This window comes from Thamnophis elegans, chromosome 7 (genome assembly GCF_009769535.1).
Source record: "Thamnophis elegans isolate rThaEle1 chromosome 7, rThaEle1.pri, whole genome shotgun sequence".
Taxonomy (NCBI): domain Eukaryota; kingdom Metazoa; phylum Chordata; class Lepidosauria; order Squamata; family Colubridae; genus Thamnophis; species Thamnophis elegans.
In genome coordinates this window covers 59,198,854-59,226,441 of record NC_045547.1, presented here as the reverse complement: position 1 = coordinate 59,226,441, position 27,588 = coordinate 59,198,854, and the positions used below count along the sequence as shown (strand labels likewise).

Below are 27,588 nucleotides of genomic sequence, written 5' to 3'. Positions count from 1 at the left end.
ACCATAGTTGAGACAGGAATATGTATCATTAAGTGGTATGGTTGTAAATGTGACTGCTTTTTAGCAGCAGTAATCCAGCAGTCCTGTCATTAACTGAATGCTCTGTTTGTTACATGAGTCAACTGCCTGCTGACTTTCTACAATCAAGTCAGTGGGGAAGCCAGCAGAAAGTTGTAAGCCCCAGGAACTGCCAAGTGGAGGATGGAGTGAGGAAGTACATGGGAATGTTGGACCTAAGAGCCATTTGGATTTTCAGCACTGAATTGAAACCCCTTGTTCTGGAGTTTAAAATTTTCCAATGGCTGAAAATCCTGTTTCTATTGGCATGGAGGATTTTCACTTCTAAGTAGAGAGGCAAGTCTATTAGGACTGAAAATCCTTCATGGCAAAATCTAAGCAAGATTTTCAACCAGAAAGCAGGGAGATTTTAGAAGCCTTTTCGCTTAGTGGCTGAAAATCCTACTTGGATTTCAGCATGGATCTTTTTCAACCAGCCCCAAAGATTAAAAAGAGTCACCTTGGCAGGTGGTGGTAGCTTACAACTTTCCCTGCCAACTTCCTCTGTGAACAGTTTGTCAAGTGCCCAGATTACAATCACATAGGCATTGTGATGGCCATAAATTCAGTCATGGGTTATAAGACCTTGTTTTTAGCACCAGGGTAACATCAACCCTTTGCTGAATAAGTGGTCATAAATTGTGAACTAACTATTTAAAACTTTCTGAGCATGCCGTATTTTCACGCATATAACCCGCGGGCAATGTGCGTTTTTACCTACCCCGCATGCCCCCCGCGGGGTATAAAAGTGGGTGGGGTATACGGAAAATATTTTACACGACAGCCCTCCCGGAACTCCTTTTTAAATGAAGTACTTTAATGTCATGGCGAGGCAAACCCCAGTGACCCCGAAATCCTCATCCCCGGTAGCACGGTTTCAAAATACGCACCCGCCAGTTGTGACACCCGTGGCCTTTCACACGGGGACGTAGTAGCGACAAACACGCCAGACCCACAATCCCTTTCGGTATGAATAATTGTGACGTCATAATTACTCGCCAGAGGAACTTCTCATCGACGCGTTTTACACAGCCAATTTAAAAGCAGTATACAAGCAAAGAGAGCCCCCGATATGAGTGGTTTTTTACAGAGAAGTAAAAATAAAATACTATATTTGCAAAGAAAACCACCTTTTTTCTTGTACGTGAGTTATATCTATCTTACAAGGACAGAAGCGTCGCGGGTTATATAAGAAGGCGGGGTGTATAAAAACTTTTTTGCATAAATCTTGAAAACCGGGTTATTTGCATGAGCGGGTTATTTGCGTGGGCGGGATATATGCGTGAAAATATGGTACTCTGCAAGGAACACATTTTATGTAAACAGTAAAGAAAAAGGCACAGTATGGAATTTGTTTCTCTTTTTTTTTTTTGTTAGTTCAGTTCTCTCTCAGGTTCTATAGACAGACTATGAGGTGCGTGCTTTAGAAGTGTGGTTTATAAATAAACTTAATAAATGCAATGTCTAATGAACTTTTGCTTAAGAAATTGAGAGGGTTTTTTATATTGCTATAAATGATCTCCACGATAGAGTAAGCTTGATTAAAATTAAGAAAATATAGAGTATACTATTTTGAAAAGAAAATACATAGTTGTCATATTATCACACATCTGTTATGCTCTATAAGAATGAAAAATAATTGTTGTTCATACACAAACTATCCAGATACAGTATTTGTTCTCAGTGTGTTTAATGAATGCTTTGAAAGCCACAATTAGAATGCATGTGTAGCAGCGCCTTTTACATAGTCTCTCTTAGAAACTCATGAGACACATAATGTTTCCATTTCTTAAGTAATGTTTAGATATGTAGATGTTTAGAGCAGTGTTTTTCAACCTTTTTTGTGCAAAGGCACACTTTTTTCATGAAAAAAATCACGAGGCACACCACCATTAGAAAATGTTAAAAATTTTTAACTCTGTCCCTATATTGACTATATATAAAGTAATTTTCCCACGGCACACCTTACACTATGTCACGGCACACTAGTGTGCCACGGCACAGTGGTTGAAAAACACTGGTTTAGAGTGTTACCTGTTGATTGATAACATTTATCCAACATAAATTTGTCTGATCTCTTAGAATGTAGCTTACATCTCTGGATTCTATGAATTTATTTATTTGTTAACCCTCTGCTTATTAAATATTCAGATAATTGATAATCATGACCATGAAACAGAATTATTACACAGAAATCAAAAACTCCAAGATGAAGTTGCTCTATTAAAATTAGAACTTGAGCACATCAGGATTCAACATCAGGAGGATGAAAGCAAATATTTGGAAGAAAATGAAAGTTTGAAAGAAAAAAATGAAGAACTTAAAAAAGAACTGAAACTAAATGAAGACGCTTTGACTCAAACGGTTTTTCAGTACAATGGACAAATAAATGTATCACAAACTGAAGTTGCAATGGTAGCATCCAAATTGGAACATTTCAAGGAAAATAAAGAAAGATTGGAAATAGAACTTGATTCACTACGGTCTCGTTTGAGTTCTGCTCTTCAGGAACTTGATCGTTGTCAGGTATCAAAAAGTGATCTTGAACGATTGCTTCAGCGAGAGAGGGATGAATGGCTCCGCTTAAAAGATAAATTGAACCACGATGTATGTACTGTACGAGAAATAAACAGTGGCTTGTCTCAACAGTTAGCGAAAGCTGAAAGTAAAGCTAATAGTCTAGAAAAGGAGCTTCACCATGCAACTCACGGTCTCCGGGAAAAGAACTTGCTGTTAGATAGTATTCAAAGAGACCTAAACCAGTCACAGTGTCAAGTGAAAGAACTTGAAAATGCACAACAAGTCGCAAAGGATCAAATAAACAAATATGTAATAAAACAGGAATCTATGCAAGAACGTTTAGCACAGGTCCAAAGTGAAAATCTCTTACTTCGACAACAACTTGAAGATTTTCAGAAGAAGGGCATTATCAAAGAAAAAGCAGTGACTGATGTTCAAGATAAATTCAGTGATATTTTTAATAAGCTCAGAGCTGATACTGAAAAGCAAGCTCAGATAATGGAAGAGAGAAATAAAGAATTAATCACAAAATGTAATAATTTAAAGGACCAAGTCATTAAATATGAATCTGATAAAATAGACAGAGAGGTAAGTATGATTTATGTTCTGTCAATTCCAGCAATGATCATTTTTCAGGATACAGAAATCTAATTAAGCTTAATTTCCCTTGTCTCCAAGGGAGATATTAATTATATATTTATTGAATATGATAATGAACTTTATAAGGAAGTGAAATACTGCCATTTTACAGCACAACTATTAGATGGTATATATAAAATTAAGCACACTTCAAAGTTACTTTAAATAATTTTTGTATTCCTTCTGCTAGTAAATTGTTCATTGCTTTGGTTGATAGCAATGTTGGTCAGGAAAGAAAATTATTTTTGTATGATATATATATGAACATAGAGACATATGCATACATGCACAAACTATATGATATTTCATATAGACATGAAATATACATGATTGAACATTTTTACCTATTATAAATATTACTTGGATAAATTAAAATGCAACCATTTCAGTCTATTTTGTATGAATTATTTCATTAAAAACCTTTTAGAGTACAATAAGGCAATTGCAGCAAGAGCTTGCAGATTCCCTCAAAAAACAATCCATGACAGAAGCTTCATTGGAAGTTTCAACACGTTATCGTATTGACTTGGAGGAGGATAAACAGCAACTTCTGAAGGAAATAGAAAGGATGAAATGTAAGGTATGCTTCCAACAGTTTATTAAATGCTTTACTATGGGAGCAGAAGAGATGACATCCAACTTTCTGATGCATTAGTTTTTGAAATAGTTTTGTCATGGTTCTGTTCCTACATCGAGAATACCTTCCAGAAAGTAGAATATCATTTGGCTCTCTGGCATTTTTACTGAGGGATACATAAAGGTTATGGTGTCCCCCAGGCTACTCAACTTCTGTGTGTAATCAGTGCATTAATGATTATCAAAAATTACAGGTCTGGCACCTTCTCTATACAAATAATATTGAGGTTTCTTCTTTCCGTCATCATCAAGTATGCTGAGCTTGTTGAGTTGTTGCTTGGATTGAAGACATTCTTGTTGGAGGAAATCTCAGCAAATGGGGAGGGGCTTTTCCTGTTTTGTTCTTCCTTCAAAGGAGCAGTTGTAAACAAAAGTGCCTATTTGCCATTTGTTCATGATGTTTCATTGTATGTGAAACAAGAGATTATCTTGCTTCTATTATCTATTCACTAGTTATTTCCCAGTAAAATTACTTCAATGTGTTCTGTATAGGGATGCCTTTGAAGGAGATTTAGAAACTACAGGGGTCTAGGATGGGGTGACTAGACTGGAATAGGGTATATCATAGCAGGAGCACATTGCACCTATTTTTTGGCTAAGCCACATTGGCTCTCACATTTTACAGTTGCAAGATTCAGAAGCACAGACTATCCATTGTGAAAGATCTACTCATGAATTAAAACATGCTTTGGATATTAAGGAACGTGAAGCAAGTGTGGCATCTCAGAAACTACAGGATCTTCTGGTAGCATCATCAGAAACAAATAATACTATAAAACAATTAGAAGAGCATATACAGAGGTAAAACATGCTGAAATTTAAATGTGCTAAATTATGAGAATTGATAAAAAAAATTCTTCAATTTATATTTCCATATGGTATAGAATAATTGAAACACATAAAGAGGAAGAAATATAGTTGCATTGTATCCCGTTTTGAGACTATGTGTTTTCCTTTTAAGACTTGAAATAGAAAATGCCAGATATGAAGCTACAACGAACCAGCAATGTAATAGAATTGAGATACTTCAAAAAGACCTACAGGATAGTGTTTCTGTAAGTCAGTCTTAATATTTTGGGGAAATAAGATTTCATGTTTAATTACTGTTTTTTATAATTTTAAAAAATGAAATATTTCAGAAGCTATTATAGCATAATTAGTTTCTTTCATTTTCAGAAGTCCTAAATAAATTTATTAAAAATTTTGAAATCATGAATGTAACAATAGTAAGGAATGTAAATAACAAAATAGATTTTTAGAGAATTTCTGAAGACTGAAGACTTTTGCAACTTGCATAATGACTTGATTTCTTTTGTGGTGATCTAGGTTCATAATCGTCTTGAAGAATTGATAACCAGTTTACAGACAGCAAAAATCAATTTAGAGGAACAACTAAACCACCAGGTATTCTGCTTTTTTTAAAAAAAATGAAACGATCAGTAGTATTTTCGAGACAAGGATAATTCATATATAAGATAATCAACACATTTCACATAGATCATTCCCTTTTATTTCTGTTAATCTTTATATATTGCACAAGAAAAAAATAGATATCAGAGAGTTTAAGAGAACTGCGGCTTTTACACGCTCCTGATGGGCCGCTCATGCTTGTAGCCGAATGAGAAGAAAGACACCGGACAAATCCTTCTTGTGATGAAGCTTGGCCCCCAGCGATGCCCGGGGGGCTCCTTTTTTATTAGTTCCAAACAAAGGGGTATGTGAGATACAAGGGGGAAGAGAAAAAGAAAGAAAAGGGGGCATTGGCTTCCAAATCTTCTTGGCGCAGTACAAGATAAACACATTCCAAACTCAACTTTTTGCTTTTTGCTACATTAATATATAACTAGCCATTCCTATAACACCAAATCTTTCTAATCAACAAAATCAAGGTCAAAGTTTCATTTTTTTTCTTTACAAGCACAAATTCCAGAAGTGATATCCAAATAAGAAAAAAATTTCCTCTTTAAATAAAGGAGTCAATTTAACCATTTCTGCTTTATCTTCCTTGCTAGGGAAATAATGTGTATTTCTATTTCCACCTAGTAATCTTTGTGAATTGTCACCATTTTCATTTATAAAATTTATTGTATTCTTTCAAATTCTTTGGCCTTACTGGAAAAAAAGGGGGGGTTTCACCCATTTTTTTCAAAGTACTAAACTTTTTAAAAACAAAACACTTTTAAAAATCAAAACTTTCTAATATGTCTTTTTCTTTGACTTTTTAACATACGTTTTGAACTTCAGTATTGCATTTAGCTCCCTTCTTTTTTCCTTTTGTAAACATCCTTTTTAACATACAGTTTTTCTTTAAACTGCTACATTATTTTCTTTAACTTTCTCTTAATACAGATACTCTCAAATACATTTTCAATAAGTTTTGCCTACTGTAAGAGTTACTTAAGCATTATTTATATGTAAAAAATACATTTTCAAATTTTGTCTCAGAACTTTCTTTTAGCTGCACATATCAAGTAGAGAAAAATGCATCCTGATTTCAGTTAACTCATTAAGTTTAAGTCACTGCTTCCAGCTTATCTTCATGGAGTAAAATCTTTTTTATTCTCTGGAAGTATCAAAGACTTGTAGGCCTTTCTTTTTATCACAAGTTCCTCAACCTTATTAATGTCTTTAAAGAAAAGTTCCCAATTTCTCTTTTTTTCTCGACATTCTTCTTTCAGTTGTGTTGAGAGGTTTTACATTTGAACCATAGTAGTGAAGGTGAAAGAGAAATTTAATATCCCATTCTTCCAAATCTGCGATAAAGTCCTCTGCATTTTCAGCTACTTGTGAAATTGCATTGGCAGTTTTGTAACATTCTCCACATGTGTACATTTCAGAAGTAGTTTGAGAGGATTTTTTTGTCATCAGAGAACAACTCTTCAACAAATTGGCACATTTTATTTAGGGACCTTTCAAATATATATCTAATACTTTGCTCCACCAACTTGGCTTCCTCTTGTAGTCAATATCAGAAGATTTTAGCCACCCACAGCTAAGGAGATCAAGCTACCAGTTACTTCAATAGTAAACTAAAATCACAGCTTTCTATCTTTATCTTTCTCTAACAGCTTTTATTTTCTCAGCACACTTCCTTATTTGGCTTGCCTTAGCAGCCTTCTCCATTGTTCATTGAGACAAAAAAATTCCTCAAAAAACAGCTCTTCAAGAAATAGTAGGCCATTGCTAGAAAGAGCCTCTTTGAAGTTGGCTTAAGATAGAATAATAATCGTTGAAGGTGATTAAGAAGAGGTAGGCATAACTTACTGTCCGTTTGAAAGGTGGATTTCCAAATGACAGCTACTTCAACCTCCAAACAGATTGCAGCCTCTTCCCTCCCAGTTTTTGGCATGTAGATACCTTTGGGGTTCAACTCCAGAAACCATTTTCTGGCTTACAGCTGTATTGAAGGATTCTGAGGGGAAGTTCTTCAACACACCATCGCCAGGTGGGTCATAAAAGCTGATGGGATATCAATCCCTTCAGTTAGAAGGCAGAAGAGCAACACCCCAGGGAAAAGTCCTTTGGAGATCTCTCCCCGGGTGTGTGTTCAGTTAGCCATGTTCCCTGGAAGTGAATTTTGGGTGTAAGTCTTGATGGTCATAAGTCAAGGCACCGTGTGCCCAGACCCAATTTTACAACCATTTTTATGACAGCCATTAAGCAAATTATTGAGTCATTAAACAAGCCATGCAGTTGGAAGTCCAAATCCAACTGCATGGCCTGAATAGGAGGGATACGGGGGAACCCTTGCAGGGTAGGGCTGAAGACTATGCCCAGTTCTTAGCGGACAAAGTTGCTCGGTTTCGGTCGGATCTGGACTCCACCCTTGCAGATCCAGCCGAGGCACAGGAGGATAATCTGGTAGACCATCGCTGGGTTGAGTTTCAGGATGTTGCCCCCGGGGACGTGGACAAGGCTATGAGACCTGTGAGTGCCTCCACCTGTGTACAGGACCCGTGTCCCTCCTGGCTGGTTGCTAACAGCGGAGAGGTGACACGGGGCTGGATCCAGGAGGTTGTTACCGCCTCCCTTCGGGAGGGACTCTTCCCCTCCGCACTTAAAGCGGCGGTGGTGAGACCCCTCCTGAAGAAACCATCCTTGGATCCAGCCGTTCTTAACAATTATCGTCCAGTCTCCAACCTCCCATTTGTTGGGAAGGTTGTTGAGAAGGTGGTGGCCTCCCAGCTTCAGCGGTCCTTGGAGGAAGCCAGCTACCTTGACCCATTCCAGTCCGGCTTCAGGCCCGGTTACAGCACAGAAACCGCTTTGGTCGCATTGACCGATGATCTCTGGAGAGCCAGGGATGGAGGCCATGCCTCCATCTTGGTTCTCCTTGACCTTTCGGCGGCTTTCGATACCATCGACCATGGTATCCTTCTGCGACGACTGCGGGAGGTGGGGGTGGGAGGCACTGTTTTGCGGTGGTTCTCCTCCTACCTCTCGGACAGGTCGCAGTCGGTGTTGGTTGGGGGGCAGAGATCGACGCCTAGGCCCCTAACATATGGGGTGCCGCAGGGGTCGGTCTTATCCCCCCTACTATTTAACATCTACATGAAACCGCTGGGCGAGATCATCCGGAGGCACGGGATAAGATACCACCAATACGCGGACGATACACACTTGTATCTGTCCGCCCCGTGCCAACTCAATGAAGCGGTGGACGTGATGAACCGGAGTCTTGAAGCCGTTAGGGACTGGATGAGGGCTAAGAAGCTTGTACTCAACCCGGAAAAGACCGAGTGGCTGTTGTGTTTCCCTCCCAATAATTTGGCTAGTGTTCCATCACTCAGGCTGGGGGGTCAAACATTACACCCCTCAGACAGGGTTCGCAACTTGGGAGTCCTCCTGGACCCACAGCTGACCTTTGATCACCACCTGTCGGCTGTGACCAGGGGGGCATTTGCCCAGGTTCGCCTGGTGCGCCAGTTGCGACCCTACCTGAAACGGGAGGCTCTCACAACAGTCACTCGTGCCCTTGTGACCTCTAGGCTGGAATACTGCAACGTGCTCTACATGGGGCTGCCCTTGAAGAGCATCCGGCGACTTCACCTAGTCCAGAATGCGGCCACGCGAGTGATTGTGGGTGCACCTCGGTTCGCCCACATAACACCTATCCTCCGCGAGCTGCGCTGGCTACCTGTTGATCTCCGGGTGCGCTTCAAGGTGCTACTTACCACCTATAAAGCCCTCCATGGTAGTGGATCTGGGTACTTGAGAGACCGCCTCCTGCCAATTACCTCCCTGCGACCTATTAGATCTCACAGATTAGGCCTCCTCCGAGTTCCATCCGCCAGTCAGTGCCGACTGGCAACTACGCGGAGGAGAGCCTTTTCAGTAGTAGCTCCGACCCTCTGGAACGATCTCCCCGTGGAGATCTGTACCCTCACCACCCTCCAGACCTTCCGCACAGCCCTCAAGATCTGGCTATCCCGTCAGGCCTGGGGTTAAAGATCATAATCTGTCCCCACCTGAATGATGAATGAATGTTGCTTTTTATTTTTAATTATGTGTTGTTCTCTTTTAACTGTCATTGTGTGTATTCCCTCCCTATATGTTGTAAGCCGCCCTGAGTCCCCCTAGGGAAAAGGGCGGCCTATAAATAAATTTAAACTACAAACTACAAATCTTTTGTACTGTATGGAAACTGGAAAATGACATCACAAATCATTGGGCCATAAAACACCCATTTTGAATGTGAGCGGGATCTGACTGCAATACCTGTCACCCCATTGACTACCACGGTTGATTTGGCTAATCTGTCTGGATAGTCGAGAATCGTCTTCCTCCTGCATTGTTTTATGTGCATCCCTCCCGAACTTGGTAGAAGAGGATAACCATCCCAAATAGAATAAGTATACCGATCTTGGTCAAAGGTATATGATAGCTGCACTCTCCTAGAACCTCAAGACAAGCACTCATTCTGAGACTGTCATACCTCTGAATGGTAATTAAACAACCAGTCATAAATCAAGGACTACCTGTAATTCAGGGATCTCCCATTCAACACACTAATCAGATCTGATCCTATTTAGTTGATTGTCAAAAAAACAAAATATGAATTGAGACTTGGTATCATTATTGGCAATTTGCTAAAATGTATTCACTTTGAGAGCTATTGGTGTTTTGAAACTAGTTATGGCTAATATAATATTTTTCAAATTTAATAATTGTTACTATTAGATATAAATATTTCAGCTATAAAAACAGTGTTAATAAAAAGATCTAAAGGGGGAGCCGTTGGAGCTGTCACCAGACTCCGACAGTGAGGGGCCCTATGAGTCGGCTCTGGAGGATGTGGGGGACCCTGGACAGGGTTCCAACTCTGAGCAGGGCATAGAGAGGCTGGTTGGCCACCAGGAGGCACCTGAACCTTGGACCAGTGTGGAGGAGATAAGGGAGAGTGATTGTGACGTCATGTATTGGAGCAGTGGAGAAGAAACAAGGGAGTTGGTCCTGGATGCCCAGCAACGGAGAGCTAATAGGCGTAGTTTAGTTTTAGTTTAATTTATTATTTATAGGCCACCCTTTTCCCTGAGGGTGCGTAACTGACAGTGCGTAAAGAACAGTTACGCAGTTACAGGAGATAATTGCACTCAGCTGGTGGTAATTAGGCTCCTCTCTAGCCTATAAAAGGAATGATTGTGCACACACCCTTTGCAGGAGTCAACGTATTCATTAAAGTTGAAGAACTCTCGTGGCTAGCTTGGCAGGCTGGATTGCTGCCAAAGTCTGGACTGTGCTGGATTGCTGCCAAGGTCCTGTCTGTGTGTTAATAAATCCTTGAAGTATCTTTGTCTCGGCGTGCTTTGGTGTAGGACGAAGGGGGTCAGAACAGGACACTATATCAAAGGAGACCATAATCTCCTCAGGAACCACATTTAAGGCTTGTAGTTTTGTCAAAAAGTGTAAATTGACCAGACTCCTTATTGTGCTCAAACACAGCCTTATGCAGTGCTGTGGACACATTTTATAAAATCATATATAACCTTTATGATTATTTATATTTAAAGAAATATAACAGTAATGTATGTGGGGATTCAAAAGAAGCAGACTTTATGATACTTCTTTTATTATTTTAATGAAAGTATTTGATCCTGTGGATGTCTGAATAGGCATGCATGCTTAAAGTGTCAGGTTTCGAAGGGATAATGAAACCAGCCAAACACAGAAACGGTTTGAAATGCAGTTTGTATTCTTCCTTTAACACGAACTGACCAACCAAGCATAAGGCAATGAATAAATTGTCAGAGCTGCCACCCTGTGCTTCCCATCACCTTTTATAACTACCTTGGTAATTAAGATAAGCTGCACTCCACGCATGCGCACACCATCACCTTGTGACCCAGAGTGGAACCACCTGGCAATTAATCATGGATTGTAAGCATGAATTTCTTCAGTTTGTGTAGGTGGGATGGTGAGTCTTGGAGGCTGGCCCAGTCTTCTCCCCTGAATGGCAGCTTCAGGCCTCGGAGTTGACATAAAGTGTGAATTTTCTTAAGAGACTATTGTATCTTTGCTTAATATTATTCTCTCCCGAGAAATAAATATTTTATTTTATTCTCAAATAAAAGCACACAATCATTTATGTAGCCATTGATTGTCAAATTAGCAATAAAGATGTAAAGGAAATATGAATAATAGCATTTGAAATGGATTTCAAATGGACTAAACATGAGTGTGGAATCCTGCTCTTGTATTAAAAATATAACAAACTTTAGGAAAGAAGGTATACCAACCCAGAGTCTGGGTATTTTGAGCAAGATGGCTATAACCTTGTCTCCCAGAACTGTAAATCCAACTGTCTGGAACATTTGTGGATAAGTCGTCTGCTTGCCTGGAGAAAGATTACAGAGCCCATTTACTTGTTGACTCTTCATTTACCATGGCCATTGGCACTGTCTTCAATCTACCATTTCCACACAGAAATCTGATCTTTGTTATCTGAATTAAATTCTGTACCTACATAAAGGTGCCTTGGCTATTTCAAGGGCTTCTTTGTAATGCTTTTCATTCAAAAGTAATTCAATTTCTCCTCAGGCCCAGAAGGAAAATATGCTTTCAGTAACGGCACATGATGCTCATCAGAATTTGTGGGAAAAAGAACTGAAATTGAAATCAAAACTTGAGATTCGCCTTTCTGAGCTTGATAAGGAAAAGACAGAACTAATATCTCAGGTAGGTTCAGTATCAACAATTCACTGTGTTGGAAATGATGAAGAAAAAATGGTATTACGGTTGAGGTATCAGACTCAGACTAGGGAGAGCAAGTTTAAGTCCATGTTCAGCCATAGGAAACTCACCGAGTCGTGGTGCTTTAGACCAGTCACTAAGTCACTCAGTTCAAACTACCTCACAGGATCATGGAAAATTGAAGAAATAAAGCATCCATATGAGCTGATTCATATGAACAATAAATAAGCCTTAAACATCTTGGATTCAAAATTCATTAAGGATTTCATTATGTATGTGATCAGAATCAGAAGTTATCTGGATGAGAGAAGCAGTCATAACTGATTCAGATGTGAACATCATGCTGTAAAAGTGTGACTTGTCTTTTCCCTCACAGATTTTTTAGTGGGCATGGATTTTAATGGTGCAGATGAGGGTTCTTTATGTTTTTATATTATCTGCTTATGTATGTAACTGATAGATTCACAATGCTTTTAGGAAGCAGTATTTTTAAATCCTTCTAGCTGTTTAAATAATAAATTTGCATTGAGAATTTTGAAAGATCATAAATAAAACAATATTTCCTAAGGTTCAAATAACAGTAGAAAAACATTTTTTACTTCTGTACAAACTGAAAAAAGTTGAGTAAAAGTTATTTTTACTCTCTATCCTTTGTGAGTTCTGAAAATGAAAAGGATTTAAATCCTTTTTGACATGGTTTGGCATGCTGTTAGCCTTCACAGATGGGTGCGGTTCAAAAATTTAATTGCAAAAGCTCATGAAAACCCAAAACTTAGTTCCAAATTACCTTATTTGTTTCATAGTACACGCTTCAGCTTCTTAGCAGAAAGTTTTACCACCACTGGAACTTTCTGATAGATTGCTCCTGCACTGTAGCATCAGGATGCTCATTTAAAATCTGGGCAGAGTATCAGTGTCTTAATAAAACTGTCATTTTGAAAATTACAAAATTTGGAAATAAATATATATGTCAAGAAATAAAATATATTTCAATATAGTCATTTTATTTCACAAAGATCAAAATGAAGGTGGAATGCCATCACAGATTTATCTGTGCGTTAAAACATATGCTATTTAAAATGTTGTCAAGTCTGGAAATTATGTTCTTATTCTTTTACAGTTTGAGAATGAAAAGAAAAAAATAAAGAAGGTACTAGAATTAAAGCGATCAGTGGAAACGCGACTAGATCAAGAAATGAAAAGAAACAATAAATTACAAAAAAAATATAATGGGTAACTTTATTGTGCAGATGCTTTCTGTATATAGAATTTTTATTTTAAATATATTTAACATTGCTATAATGAAATAATCTTACATATAAAAGCTAATATCCCTGTTTCTGTGACCTGTGTTTTCTACATTTTATGCACTACCTCTTGATTTATAATATAGATACAGGTAGTCTTTATACTATAACCATTTATTTAACAACTGTTTAAAGTTACGAGGGACCTGAAAGCAGTGACTAACTACCAGTTATTGCATTTTCAGCTTTGGCAATGTTCCTGGGCTTATGATAAACATGGGTGCTTGGCAATCAGCATGTTTTTGCAGTACTTGCAGTGTCTGTGGATCATGTGACCATAATTTATGACCTTCCCAGGGGACTTCTGAAAAGCAAATTAAATGGGTGAATTTGCTTAAAGACCATAACAAAATAGTTATAAAACTGGACACAATTCACTGAAAGTCTGCATCACTTAGTTACGGTTCTGGTCCCAATTGTGGTCATAAGTCAAGAACTACTTATTGTCCTCACTTAACAGCCACAATTGAGCCCAGTCATTAAGAGGTGCAATACATGACCTGACTTGATTTTACAATCCTTTTTAAAATGGTCATAAATTGAGTCACTGTGTGTCAGCTCCTCTCCATAAGTTAATTAGAAAAGAAAGACCATGAGACTCCATGCGTAGAAATCAAATGTACTTTTACTAATTAAAAATGGTTAAAGGCAAGGCATAGCGAAGTCTGATTAATTAGGCGCAAAACAATTGATATATAGAATAGCCCATTCCCCACCCCTTGGCATCATAGTCTCAGTCCAATCATAACTCTTCCAAGTGTCAGGTGTGAGATAACTTCAAACGGCATCACAAAGATGGAATGTCAGTGCCGTTAGTCCTGGCGGGAAATACCCACGCATGCGTAGTCGGGTCAACCGGTGAGCTCCAGAACATTCCTCCAGCACAATGAGTAACCCCTCCCAAATACCATGCCCTCCCTCCCCGTTTCATGGCAGCTGAAGCAATAGCAAAGCAGAAGCTAACATCCGGCCGTCCCCCGGAAAAAGGCGATCAAGCCTAGAAAACGAAAAAACACAAACAAACAGACAAACAACAAAACAGAAAAAGAAATAGGGGGAGGGGAGAGAAAATTAAGGCTTTTCAGGATAAGCGGCATAAAACTTCTGAAGCAGGCGGGGAGCACGAACATGGGACTTGTCAACCCATTCCGTATGGGAAGGAGGAAAATGCTTCCAAGCTACCAAGTATTGGATGCGATTACGCTGCTTGCGGGAGTCCAGAATTTCACGAACTTCAAAATGTTGTTCACCATCAATCAACAAAGGAGCGGGTGGAGGGTCATCTGGCGGATGTAAATGCGAAACACGAACAGGTTTAATGAGGTTAATGTGGAATACTGGGTGAACACGGTTGAGATGCTTGGGCAGCTGCAATCGAACGGACACAGGGTTGATGACTTTTATGATGGGAAATGGGCCCACATATTTCGGCCCCATATTTCTTGGACCTCTGCGTGGTGCGAAGAAATTTCGTGGAGAAGTAAACCAAGTCACCCTCCCGGTACTGATAAGGCTGCGTACTCTTCTTATCATCCTGTTTCTTATGAGCACGATGGGCAGCATCCAAAGTTGCAAGAGTTAAGGGCCAAACATGGCTCAGACGTTCGCTCCACTCAGCGACTGAAGAAACTTGCGGCTGGTCCCAAGGCAACTCAGGAATCGGAACAAAATCTTGACCATAAACAACCCGGAAAGGTGTGAAACCAGTGCTGGTATGGACAGAATTGTTGTAGGCCACCTCAGCATGCGGTAACAAGTCCACCCAATCATCTTGCTGATAATTGATGAAACAACGTAAATATTGTTCCAAAACAGAATTAGTCCTCTCACAAGCGCCATTAGTCAGTGGATGGTAGGCGGAGCTAAGGCCCTGGGCGGAGCCAATGCGTTTGAGAAATCCCCTCCAAAAAACAGGTGAATTGCACACCCCTATCGGAGATGATGCGATCAGGCACTCCATGCAACCGGTAAATGTGGGAAATGAAAAGTTTAGCTAGTTCCTTAGTGGAAGGAATTTTGTGGCACGGTACGAAGTGAACTTGTTTCGAAAATAAGTCTGTAACCACCCAAATGACGGTGTGCCCCTGGCTCTCGGGGAGCTCAACAATGAAGTCCATAGAAATTTCCTTCCAAGGGGCGACAGGTCGGGCGACAGACTGAAGCAGGCCCTGTGGTTTCCCAGGTGGCCTCTTTGCGGCCGCACAAACTTGACAACTGGCAACATAAAGTTCAATGTCTTTCTTCAAAGAGGGCCACCAAAATTGTCTCTTCACTAAATGCAGAGTTTTTACGAACCCAAAGTGACCCGCCAATTTGGAATCGTGAGCTCGTTTGAGGACGCCCAGACAAAGTGAGGCGGGGACATACAGTTTGGAGCCGATACACGGCAAATCGTCTCTCATCGTGCACTCATCCTGATGTGTCTGGAACCAGTCATCCTGATGGAAGGCGCATTTGAGGTCAGAAAGAAAATCCTGAGGCACCTCCACTTTCGAGCGTGCCTGCTGGCGAGTAACCACTGGGGCTGCCAGGCTGGAAGTAGGAACAACAGGTTGAACAACGCTCAGCTTAGAGCAATTGTATTGAGGGAGTCTGGACAGAGCGTCCGCCATGAAATTCTTCCCCCCAGGGATGTACTTGAGAGTGAAGTTGAAACGGTTGAAATGTTGGGCCCACCGCATCTGTTTGGGGGATAGACGGCGCGGTGTCCTCAATGCCTCCAAATTCTTGTGGTCAGTCTACACCTCAAAAGGGTGCTTAGCGCCTTCCAGAAAATGGCGCCACATGGTCAGGGCCCACCGCACTGCAAACGCTTCCTTTTCCCAAACAGCCTAACATCTCTCAGTGTCTGTGAGTTTGCGGGAGGTGTACGCGCAAGGTTGCAAGTTACCTTGGTCGTTGGCTTGCAGCAAGACGGCCCCAACAGCGACGTCGCTGGCATCAGCTTGGACGACGAAAGGCTAGTCCGTGTCGGGATGCTTCAGCACCGGCTCCGCAGCAAAAAGGCGCTTCAGTTTCTCGAAAGCCGCCTGGCATTCCATGGTCCAGTCTAGTGGCTTGCTAGGTTTAGGTTTAGGTCCACCCTTGGATTTCAGCAAATTTGTTATGGGAAGCGCAATTTTGGCAAAAGAAGGAATGAACTGGCGGTAGAAGTTAGCAAAACCCAAAAATTTTTGCAACTGCCTGCGAGTCCTGGGTGCTTCCCACTCAGTGACCGCCTTCACCTTCCCAAGGTCCATCTCAATGCCAGCAGGAGAGATGCGATACCCAAGGTAGTCAATCTTAGCCTGGTGAAACTCACACTTGGACAACTTGGCATAAACCGGGGTGGTTGGGGGGACTACGGCCACGGGAGTGGGTCGTAACAGGGAGGGGCAGATATGGCGGGGACTTTAGGGCTGGCCATTACCGGGGAAGGAGGGCTCGCTACATCACAGAGATCCCTCCTTCCGGCCCTATGAGTCCCACTCCGAGGCCAGATGGCGCGAGTAGTCAGGACCCTGGTCTCAGGCTGTTGTCGCTAAATGCCAGGTCTGTTGTTCACAAGGCTCCCCTCTTCCGGGACTTAATTTTAGACGAGAGGGCAGACCTGGCATGTATTACTGAAACCTGGCTGGGCCCGGAGGGAGGAGTCCCCCTCGTAGAGATGTGCCCAGAAGGATTTCAGGTGCTTCATCAGCCGAGAGCCCAGGGAAGGGGTGGCGGTGTGGCTATCATTATCCGGGAGTCTTTAGCACCTCGTAGTATCCCTGCTCCGGAGCTTGTCGGGTGTGAGTCCCTGCTGGTGAAGTTGGACCTCAAGGGTCAAGTGGGTCTGCTGCTAACGTACCTGCCTCCCAACTGCGTTGCAGCAGTCCTCCCCTCGCTCCTCGAGTCAGTAGCCGAGCTAGCAATTGAGTTCCCCAGACTTATGGTTCTGGGGGACTTCAATTTGCCTTCGCTCGGTGAACACTCTGACGGTGCACAGGAGTTCATGGCCTCCATGACAGCCATGGGCTTGACCCATGTAATTTGGGGCCCAACCCATTCAGCGGGTCACATGCTCGACCTCGTATTCCTCTCGGAGCAGTGGACTTGTGATCTTGGTCTGAGGGGTAATGAGATCATACCCCTGTCGTGGTCAGACCACTGCCTACTGAGGCTTGACTTCCGGAGGCCAAACCCCCACTGTAGGGAGGAGGAACCGACCAGGTGGTTCCGCCCCAGGCGACTTATGGACCCTCTGAGGTTCCAGACGGAGCTTGGGGTTATTCCTGATACTCTTGCCCACAGTTCGGCGGAGACTCTGGTTGCCGCCTGGCACTCGGCGGCATCGGGGTCCCTCGACCGGATTGCGCCACTACGGCCCCTCCGGGTCAGCGGTCCCCTGAGGCCTCCTTGGTTTACCGAGGAGCTCCGGGAGAAGAAGCGCCAGAGGAGACGCCTAGAGCACCTGTGGAGGTCCGATAAGTCCGAACCGAATCGAGCGCTTTTGACAACATGCACCAAGGAATATATCAGGGCATTGAGGACAACAAAAAGAACATATATTGCCACCTTGGTTGCGTCCGCTGAGTCCCGCCCAGCCGCCCTGTTTAGGATAACCTGCTCCCTCCTAAATAGGAGGGATGCGGGGGACTCCCTGCAGGATAAGGCTGAGGAATATGTCCAGTTCTTAGCAGACAAAGTTGCTCGGTTTCGGTCGGACTTGGACTCCACCTTTGCAGATCCAGCCGAGACACAGGATGATAGCTTGGCAGACCATCTCTGGGTTGAGTTTCAGGATGTTGCCTCTGGGGATGTGGACAAGGCCATACGAGCTGTGAGTGCCTCCACCTGTATACTGGACCCGTGTCCCTCCTGGCTGGTTGCCAACAGCAGTGAGGACACGAGGCTGGATCCAAGCGGTCGTTACCGCCTCCCTTCGGGAGGGGCACTTCCCCGCCGCACTTAAAGTGGCGGTGGTGAGACCCCTCCTGAAGAAACCATCTTTGGATCCAGCCGTTTTTAACAATTACCGTCCAGTCTCCAACCTCCCCTTTGTTGGGAAGGTTGTTGAGAAGGTGGTGGCCTTCCAGCTTCAACGGTCCTTGGAGGAAGCTAGCTATCTTGACCCCTTCCAGTCCGGCTTCAGACCTGGTTACAGCACTGAAACCGCCTTGGTCGCATTGACCGATGATCTCTGGAGAGCCAGGGATGGAGGCCATGCGTCCATCCTGGTTCTCCTTGACCTCTCGGCGGCTTTCGATACCATCGACCATGGTATCCTTCTACGACGACTGCGGGAGGTGGGGGTGGGAGGCACTGTTTTGCAGTGGTTCTCCTCCTACCTCTCGGACAGGTCGCAGTCGGTGTTAGTTGGGGGGCAGAGATCGTCCCCGAGGCCCCTAACATATGGGGTGCCACAGGGCTCAGCCTTATCACCCCTCCTATTTAACATTTACATGAAACCGCTGGGCGAGATCATTCGGAGGCACGGGATAAAATACCACCAATATGCGGACGATTCTCCTTCTCTCTTTCTTTCCCTCCCTCTTTCCCTCTTTACTACCCTCTTCTCTTCCCTCCCTCCTTCCTTCCCCAGTTTTTCCTCTTTCTCCTCTCCTTCTTTCTTCCCACCTTCTTTCCCTTCTCTTCTTTCTCTTCTTCCTCTTTATCCTTCCCCCCTTCTTCTGCCTTTCCTATTCCTCTCCTTTCTCCTCTCCATCCTGACTTCCCTACTGCCCTCCCTCCCTCCCTTCTAACCTTTATTACATTTGCATATTTTCCTCTGCTGAGGACAACCTGGTTTTCTTTCCCTTTCCTTGCTTGAAGAGGCAAGGATTATAAGTCCTCTCGCCTCATCTAAAATGAAGTTTGATCGCTAATTTCATGCAGGTAATTATAGCGGATTTCCTATCAGCTTTTTAAAGTTTTCCCAACATTGTAGCGTAACAAAATTGCTCGACGGTGGGTTCTCGCCCCTGATACATTTCTCCTTTCGTTTATCTCTCAATTGTTGTATATTGTTCATTTGAGTTATTGGTTTAATCGTATTAGGTTAGTCAGCTATCTCTTTTTATGTCTAGGTCTTCACTGACTCATCAAGCCATTTGTATAGCTTCTCCCAGACTGTGTAAAAATCTGTGTCTTCTTTGTCATTAATTCGCATCGTCAGTCTGTTCATTTCTGCTAGTTCTAAAATTTTATTCATCACCATAGTGTTGGTGGGGGCATTTTCACTCTTCCAGCACTGTGCGTAAACAATCCTTGACGCTGTCAGAATATGGACTAGGAGGTATTGGTCAGATTTGCAAATTTTTTGATCTATTATTCCTAATAAGAAAGTTTCCGGCTTAAGGCATAGTTTAATTGACAGGATTCCATTCAGCCATCCTAGTATTTGCTTCCAATATGCTTTGGCTACCGGACACGTCCACCACATATGGTAGTACGTGCCCAGCACCGTTTTACATTTCCAGCATATGGCCGAAACTTTTGAAGACATTTTCGCCAGTCTTGTCGGTGGAAGATGCCAGCGGTAGAACATTTTATATATATTTTCTTTATAGGCCGTCGACTTTGTCAATTTTAGGTTCCATTCCCAGACTCTTTCCCAGTCGTCTAGGTCTATTGTGTGGCCAATGTTTTGGGCCCAGGTTACCATGACTTCTTTTACCCTTTCTGCTTCCGTTTTTCGAATCAGTAAGCAGTTGTATATTTTTGAAATTAATTTCTCATCTGGTCCAATTAAAATTTTATCTAATTCCTGGTTCTTGTTCTGGAAGCCAGGTTGTGCTAGATCGAATTTGTGTTTGTTTTGAATTTGGAGATATGGCCACCAATCAATGTTTATTCCCTTGTCAGCCAAATTTTCCCTGGGGTTTAGTTTGTTTTGGTCGTCTAGCAACTGTTGGTAGGTAACAATTTTATCCAAGTTTATCAAATTCGGGTATATCAGGGCTTCCGTCGGAGATATCCATTTAGGTAGTTGCGTGTAGTATCTCCTTCTAATTTCGAGCCAGTCCTTAATCAATACCCCCCTTAAATGGTGACTACTAAAATAATTGTGAATTTTATTTCCCTCGCACCATAGGTAGTTATGCCACCCGTATTGCAGGTCGTGGCCCTCTATTGTTAAGATTCTTTTATTAGCTAACATTACCCATTCTTTTATCCACATAGTTGTTGCTGCTTGGTGATATGTTTTCCATTCCGGTAATCCCATTCCCCCTTGAGTTCTTTTATCCTGCAGGTGCATATATTTTATTCTGGGCTTTTTACCATTCCATATAAAGTTTCGAATCATTTTGTCCAAATCATTATAAAATTTTTCCCCTAGCTTGACCGGTGCCGTTTGAAATAGGTAGAGGATTTTTGGCAGAACATTCATTTTAATTACTGCGACTCTTCCCATCAGTGATGGGAAGAGTCGCAGTAATGTTTTGACCAGGTTTTTAAGTCCTTTTGGGTATTCTGTAACAACTTATCATAGTTGTCTTCTTTTATGGAAGAGCATTTCGCAGACAGCCAGATCCCTAAATACTTAATTTTTTTAGTTACCTTTAATTCCATTGTTTCCTCTAGTTCTCCAATCTGGTTTTTGGGGAAGTTTTTTATAATCATTTTTGTTTTTTACTTGTTTATTTTTAAACCGGCCACACACCCAAAGTTCTCAATGTCCTTCATCAAATTCGGTCCTGAAAGTAAGGGGTCTTCTACGATAAAGACCATGTCATCCGCGAAGGCCTGTACTTTATATTGTTCTCTTTTTATGGTCAAGCCCCTAATTTCCTGATTTGATCTTATCCGATTTAAAAGGACCTCTAGTGACGTAATAAATAGTAGTGGGGAGAGCGGGCACCCTTGTCTAACACCCTTTCCAATTTGTATCCTCTCCGTTAATTCCCCATTGACTATAATATTTGCAGATTGCCGTGAATATATAGATTCTATAATCCTAATAAATTTATCGCCAAATTTCATCATTTTTAGTTGAGTGGTTAGAAAGTTCCAATCTAGGTTATCAAAGGCTTTCTGAGCGTCGACAAAGATTAATGCGAGTTGTTTCTCGGATCTTGTTTGATAGAATTCCAAGGTATCAATTATTATTCTTGTATTGTTTCTAATATGTCTTTTTGGGAGAAAGCCGTTTTGATCCGAATGTATACTCTGATTTAATATTATTTTTAGTCTTTCCGCCAATATTGATACAAAGATTTTGTAATCTGCATTTAACAGGGATATGGGTCTATAATTTTGGACCTTGCTACTGTCCGCCTCTTCCTTTGGTATTAGGGTGATGTAAGCTTCCCCCCATGATTTTGGGACCCTACCATTTTGTAATGCCTCATTACATAGTTCTAATAATTTGTCTTCCATGGTATTTTGAAGTTTTTTATATATTTCCGACGGAAGCCCATCCGGCCCAGGTGTTTTATTGTTTTTTTGTTTTTGAATGGCCTTTTTCAGTTCTTCTTGTGTGATTTCTTTATCGAGCATCTCTCTCATCTCCTCCGACAAGACTGGAAGCTTCTGCTTTATAAGGTATTTTCTAATGTCTTGTTCATTAATTTCGTCTTGTTTATATAGTTTCCTATAATAGTTCTGTACTATCTTTTTCTTTTCTCCTATTTCTTGTTTCAAATTCCCCTCCTCGTCATACAGTTGTTTAATAATTCTTTTGACCTTCTCCTTTCTTATTTTGTGGGCCAACCATCTCCCAGTTTTATTTGCATGTTCAAAATAATTCTGCTTCATTCTCTTAATGTTTTGTGCTATTTCCTCTTGAGAGATCAAATTTATTTGGTGTTTAATTAACTCTCCTTTTTCCCTGTGTCTACTATTTTCTGGCTCTTTCTGGGTCAGCAATTCCGTCTCTCTTAATTCTTTGTTCAGTGTATTAAGTTTTTCCCTGTGTATTTTGTTTCTTCTTATTATATAGGCTATGGATATTCCCCTCACAACTGCCTTCATCGTGTCCCAAACATTTTGTATTGAGGTCTGCTCTTTACCGTTTTCTTTAAAGAAGTAGCCCAATTCCTTTTCTATTTGTTGTACAAATTGTTTCTCTTGTAGTATGTTCTGGTTTAATGTCCACCTAGCTTTTATCCTTGCCTTCCCTTTCCATTGCCATAAGACTGGGTGATGATCGGCCCACTTGTTGGTTATTATTTCAATATTTACAGTATCCATGAGTAGCTCCGAGTTTGACCAAACCATGTCGATACGGGACCATGAATTATGTGGATGGGAGTAAAACGTGTACTGTTGCATCTTGTCATTCATTGCTCGCCAGACATCATAAAGATCTAGATCCTTCACCATATTTACATAGGCAGACGGTAGTTTCCTTCTTGTGCTTTTCTTGTGAGTACTCTTATAGTCCATCTTACCGTCTGCTATAGCGTTGAAATCCCCTAGAATACATATATTTTGCCACTCTATTTCATTTATCCTCTTATATAGATTAATATAAAATCTCTCTTGTTTTTGATTTGGGGCATAGATTCCAACTAGTAAAAAATTTTTCCCACCATTAATTATCTCCACCATTAATACCCTACCGTCTTTGTCTGCATATATTAATTTGGGGTTCAACCATTCTTTTATATACATTACAATTCCTCTTTTTCTGGTTTGTGCTGACGAGCAGAATGTTTTACCTAGTTTTGGACAGACCAACAGGTTATTGTATTTTTCTTTAATGTGGGTTTCCTGAAGACAGATTACATCTAACTTTTGTTTCACTAGATCCAACAGTACACGTTTTCTTTTGGAAGTTATGTTAAGACCATTTACATTTGCTGATAGTACATTCGTTTCCCATTCTTCAATTCCCTTACACGTTATTCGCTTTGAGGGCGCCTTTGGATCGAGTCTCGATGGGTGACCTTGCTCTCGAATCTTCTCTGCCATATCTCTCTCGTTCTCTGGCCTCTCCTGGCCCCCGCCCCTCTGGTTGAGTTTCAATTATAGTGTCCTCCTGTCTTAAAAGTCCTTCTTTATTAAATCTCTCATCGTCTGCTAGTAAAAGTTCCTGGAATTCTTGAGCTTTCGCCAAGGTGTCTATTCGGTATTTCTTTTCCCTCCATGTTATCAGCATTCCTTCTGGAAGGAGCCATCTGAACTGGATTCTGTCTCTGTTTAAACGTGTGGAGAGGAAGTTGTATTTCCTTCTCTTCTCTCTGACTCTCCGTGGAGTCTGCTTTAAGATGAGAATTTCTTTACCTTTGTATGTTAGAGAGTCCCCTCTTATTGTACTTAGAATGTCCTCTCTCAGCTGTCTTCTCAACACCCTCACATGGATCTCCCTCGGAAGCCGGTGGCGTCTCGCGAAGCCTGTATTGACTCTATAGGCTTCGTCCAGATCATTAATAACCTCTTTTTTCGGCCTGCCGAGGACTAATCCCAGGATTTCTCCAATCAGCTCCCGGAGGTTTTCATCTTTTGCTTCCTCCACGTTTTGTAGTCTTAAATAATATGCTGATCGCTCTAATTCTAGCTGGAGGATGGCCTCCTCCAGGCTTGAGTTTATAGATTCCAGATTGTCCTCTACTTTGTCTATCCTTTTTTCCGCTATTTCCGTTCTCCCCTTAACATTTTGGATTTCCTGCTCATTTTTCAGCAGCGCTGTTTGTATTACTCCTATGCGTTCCTCAATTCTTCCCATATTGTTTCTTACTTCATGTATTTCATTCTTTACTCCCTCCAGGCCTTTGGCGAGACTTTCACCCATCTTCAATATTGTCTCTTGTAGGGAGTCCATTGTTACTTCCTGGTCTTGCAGGGTTGGGGCTGCCTTATCTCCCGTTTGCCTGCCCTCAGGGGACTTTTCCCTCACCGGGGTAGATAGGGGGGTTTGCTTTTTACTCCCTTTAATTAAAGTTACTGTTTTGGTTGCCATTTGCTTTAATTCAGCTCTTCCCCTTTAAGGTGTAAGTCTAGTACCTTCTGAATGCTATTTGAGTAGTTATACAGAGCCCGGGGTACATACAGGGTAATTAAGCTGGAGCAGGACTGTGAAATATAGGCTCAGTTAATTCTATAGTATCTGGGAGAGTCAGGAAGAGAAACGTTTCAGCGTGATACGACAGGGTGCAGGAGAGGCCAGAAAGTATTTAGAACTCACCCATCAATCTCTTCCTGTTGTCAGTGTAGTGTTTTCCTTCTGCTGTCTCTGGCTGTAATATGACACCGCGTACTTCAAACCCTTGTGATTAAACTTCTTTCCTTTTTCCCAGGCAGGCAAATCCAGCTGACTGCCTTTCTCTTCTTAGTCTCGTCCTCTGTTAATCCTCAAATTTAAATAGTCCAAAGCCTCAGTCTTCTTCTGTCCACTACGTCAATCAGCTTTCACAAAAGTTTACTGTTTGTATTTAATAGCCGCTGCAGATAAATGCGCCCACACACGTATCTGTATTTATTGCAGTAAAGTTGTTTATCTTTTAGATTTAGGCTTTTAAGTCAGATCTTGTGATTACCGTCATTCGATCCACTATGTTCCCTGCGGCTGTCTCCCTTCCTTATTAGTGGCTGGCAGTCACGCCTTCTGGTCGGCCATTAATCAGCCGACCTCTTTTGCACGAACTCTGAGGGAGCCTCTTGCTTCGTGGGGGGAGATCGCCTTTCACCCTCCACTGCACAGAAGCTTCCCCTCTCCAAAGGTCCTCGCACCTCGAAGGGACCTTGCCTATTACGGCCACGCTCGTGGAAAGACCGGGCGAACCGAACAGAGAGTCTGTCAGCAGCTCGTTCCAGCGTGACGGAGGGAAGGAGGGAGGAAAGGAGGGAGATTAAAAGGAAGGAGGAGGGAAAGAGGCAGGGAAGGAGGAAAGGTATGTGAGAAGGAGGGGGGGACCGAGGGAGAGAAAGGACGGGGAAGGAAAGGAGGAAAGGAGAAAAGAAAGGAGGGAAGGCAGGGGAGAAGGAAGTAAGGGGGGGAGGGAAGAAAAGAGAGAGGGAAAGATACCTAACCTTTGATGTTTATAATGATTTGATAGTATGGGAATATCTCGAAATGTAGTTGTACTGTTTGTTACAAGTTATGGATGTTGTATTTTCTTTTTACCAATAAAATCTTTAAGAAAAATAAATAAATATGCGGACGATACCCAGCTGTATCTGTCCGCCCCGTGCCAGCTCAATGAAGCGGTGGATGTGATGAACCAGGGTCTTGAGGCCATTAAGAACTGGATGAGAGCTAACAAACTGGTACTCAACCCAGACAAGACCGAGTGGCTGTTGTGTTTTCCTTCCAATAATTTGGCCAGTGTTCCATCGGTCAGGCTGGGGGGTCAAATTTTACACCCCTCAGATAGGGTTCGCAACTTGGGAGTCCTCCTGGACCCACAGCTGACTTTCGACCATCATTTGTCGGCTGTGACCAGGGGGGCATTTGCCCAGGTTCGCCTGGTGCGCCAGTTGCGACCCTACCTGAACCGGGAGGCCCTCACAACAGTCTCTCGAGCCCTCGTGATCTCTAGACTGGAATACTGCAATGTGCTCTACATGGGGCTGCCCTTTAAGAGCATCCGGCGACTTCAGCTAGTCCAGAATGCGGCCGCGCGAGTGATTGTGGGCGCACCGCGGTTCGCCCACATAACACCTATCCTCCGCGAGCTGCGCTGGCTACCTGTTGATCTCCGGGTGCGCTTCAAGGTGCTACTTACCATCCATAAATCTCTCCATGGTAGTGGATCTGAGTACTTGAGAGACCGCCTCCTGCCGATTACCTCCCTTCGACCGATTAGATCGCACAGATTAGGCCTCCTCCGAGTTCCATCCGCCAGTCAGTGCCGACTGGCGACTACGCAGTGGAGAGCCTTCTCAGTAGCAGCTCCGACCCTTTGGAACGACCTCCCCGTGGAGATTCGTACCCTCACCACCGTCCAGACCTTCTGCACAGCCCTTAGGATCTGGCTATCCCGTCAGGCCTGGGGATAAGATTTCGATTCGCCCCACCCGAATGTTGAATGAAAGTTTCGTTTTATTTTTTATTTATGCACTGTCTTATGTTTTTTGTGTTGCACCCCCCTTCCCATGTATTGTAAGCCGCCCTGAGTCCCCTCAGGGAAAAGGGCAGCCTATAAATCATAAATAAAATCCTAAAAAAAATCCTAAGGGTCTGCGGCCCTGAGTTTTTTCAGAACCGTGCGCACTAGAGCGACGTGGTCGTCATAGGAGTGAGAATAAATGAGGATATCGTCCAAATATACGATAACTCCTTTGTAGAGGTGGTCATGCAAGATCTCATTAATTAATTGCATGAAAACTGCAGGCGCCCCCTGCAGGCCAAAAGGCATGACCCGGAACTGGAAGCAACCAAGGGGGCAGTTGAAAGCAGTATGCTTCCCTGAGGTCCAGTTTAGTGAAAATGCGACCCTTTCCCAATTGGGCTAACAAGTCCTTCATCAACGGAGGCGGGTATAAATTCTGGGTTGATATGGCGTTAAGGTTTTTAAAATTAACACATAATCTCAGAGAGCCATCTTTCTTTTCACGGAACAGCACAGGAGCAGCAACTTTAGGGCGGGCAGGCTCAATGAATCCCCGTTCCAAATTTTTATCTATGAACTTCCTCATCTCTTCCATCTCTCTAGGTGACATGGAATATATCTGGGGTTTAGGTAGCTTAACCCCGGGTAGAATGTCGATGGAGCAATTCATAGGCCTGTGGGGCGGAAGTTTGTCGGAAGACTTTTCACTAAAAACTCCTCTTAGGTCCCAATACACTTTAGGAATTTTTTCCTCTCCTTCAATCCTCTCCTGCCCTCTGGCGGCCAAATCAGGATTGCAGCTAACAGGCTCCGAAGGAACGTCCTCCCCTTCCGGAGGTGCTTTCGTGCGAATGCGTAACCAGCCTTCCCTCCAATTTATGCGAGGGTTCCATTTTGAAAGCCAAGGGAGGCCCAAAATGAGTGGTCTGTCCATACCAGGAGCCACAATAAAAGAGATTAGTTCCGTGTGGGATCCCATTTTCATTTCTAAGGGCTCAGTAAAGAAATGGGCGGGTCCCCCCCCTCCGCGATGGACCCATCTATCTGGCAAAAGACAATGGGGGTTTTTAAAGTACGTAACTTGAGGCCCAGCTTCTCCACCGTAGCGGGGTTGATCATTGACCGGGAACAGCCTGAGTCAAGTAGGGTGGGAAGGTTTTCCGGCCCCCCCATCGGGCGGAACTCTCAATTCTATGGGGATTAGCATAGGGCCTTTGGTTGAAGTCACCCAGCGAGGCGAGGCGTCGTCATCTGAGTCATCAGAGGAGCTGGTGGAGACGTCT

At 42.6% G+C, this 27,588-nt stretch overlaps 1 pseudogene; it reads left to right on the top strand.

Moving 5' to 3' along the window:
* The window catches only part of LOC116511673, a 108,850-nt pseudogene that overhangs the window by 59,172 nt on the left and 22,090 nt on the right, over window positions 1-27,588 (top strand).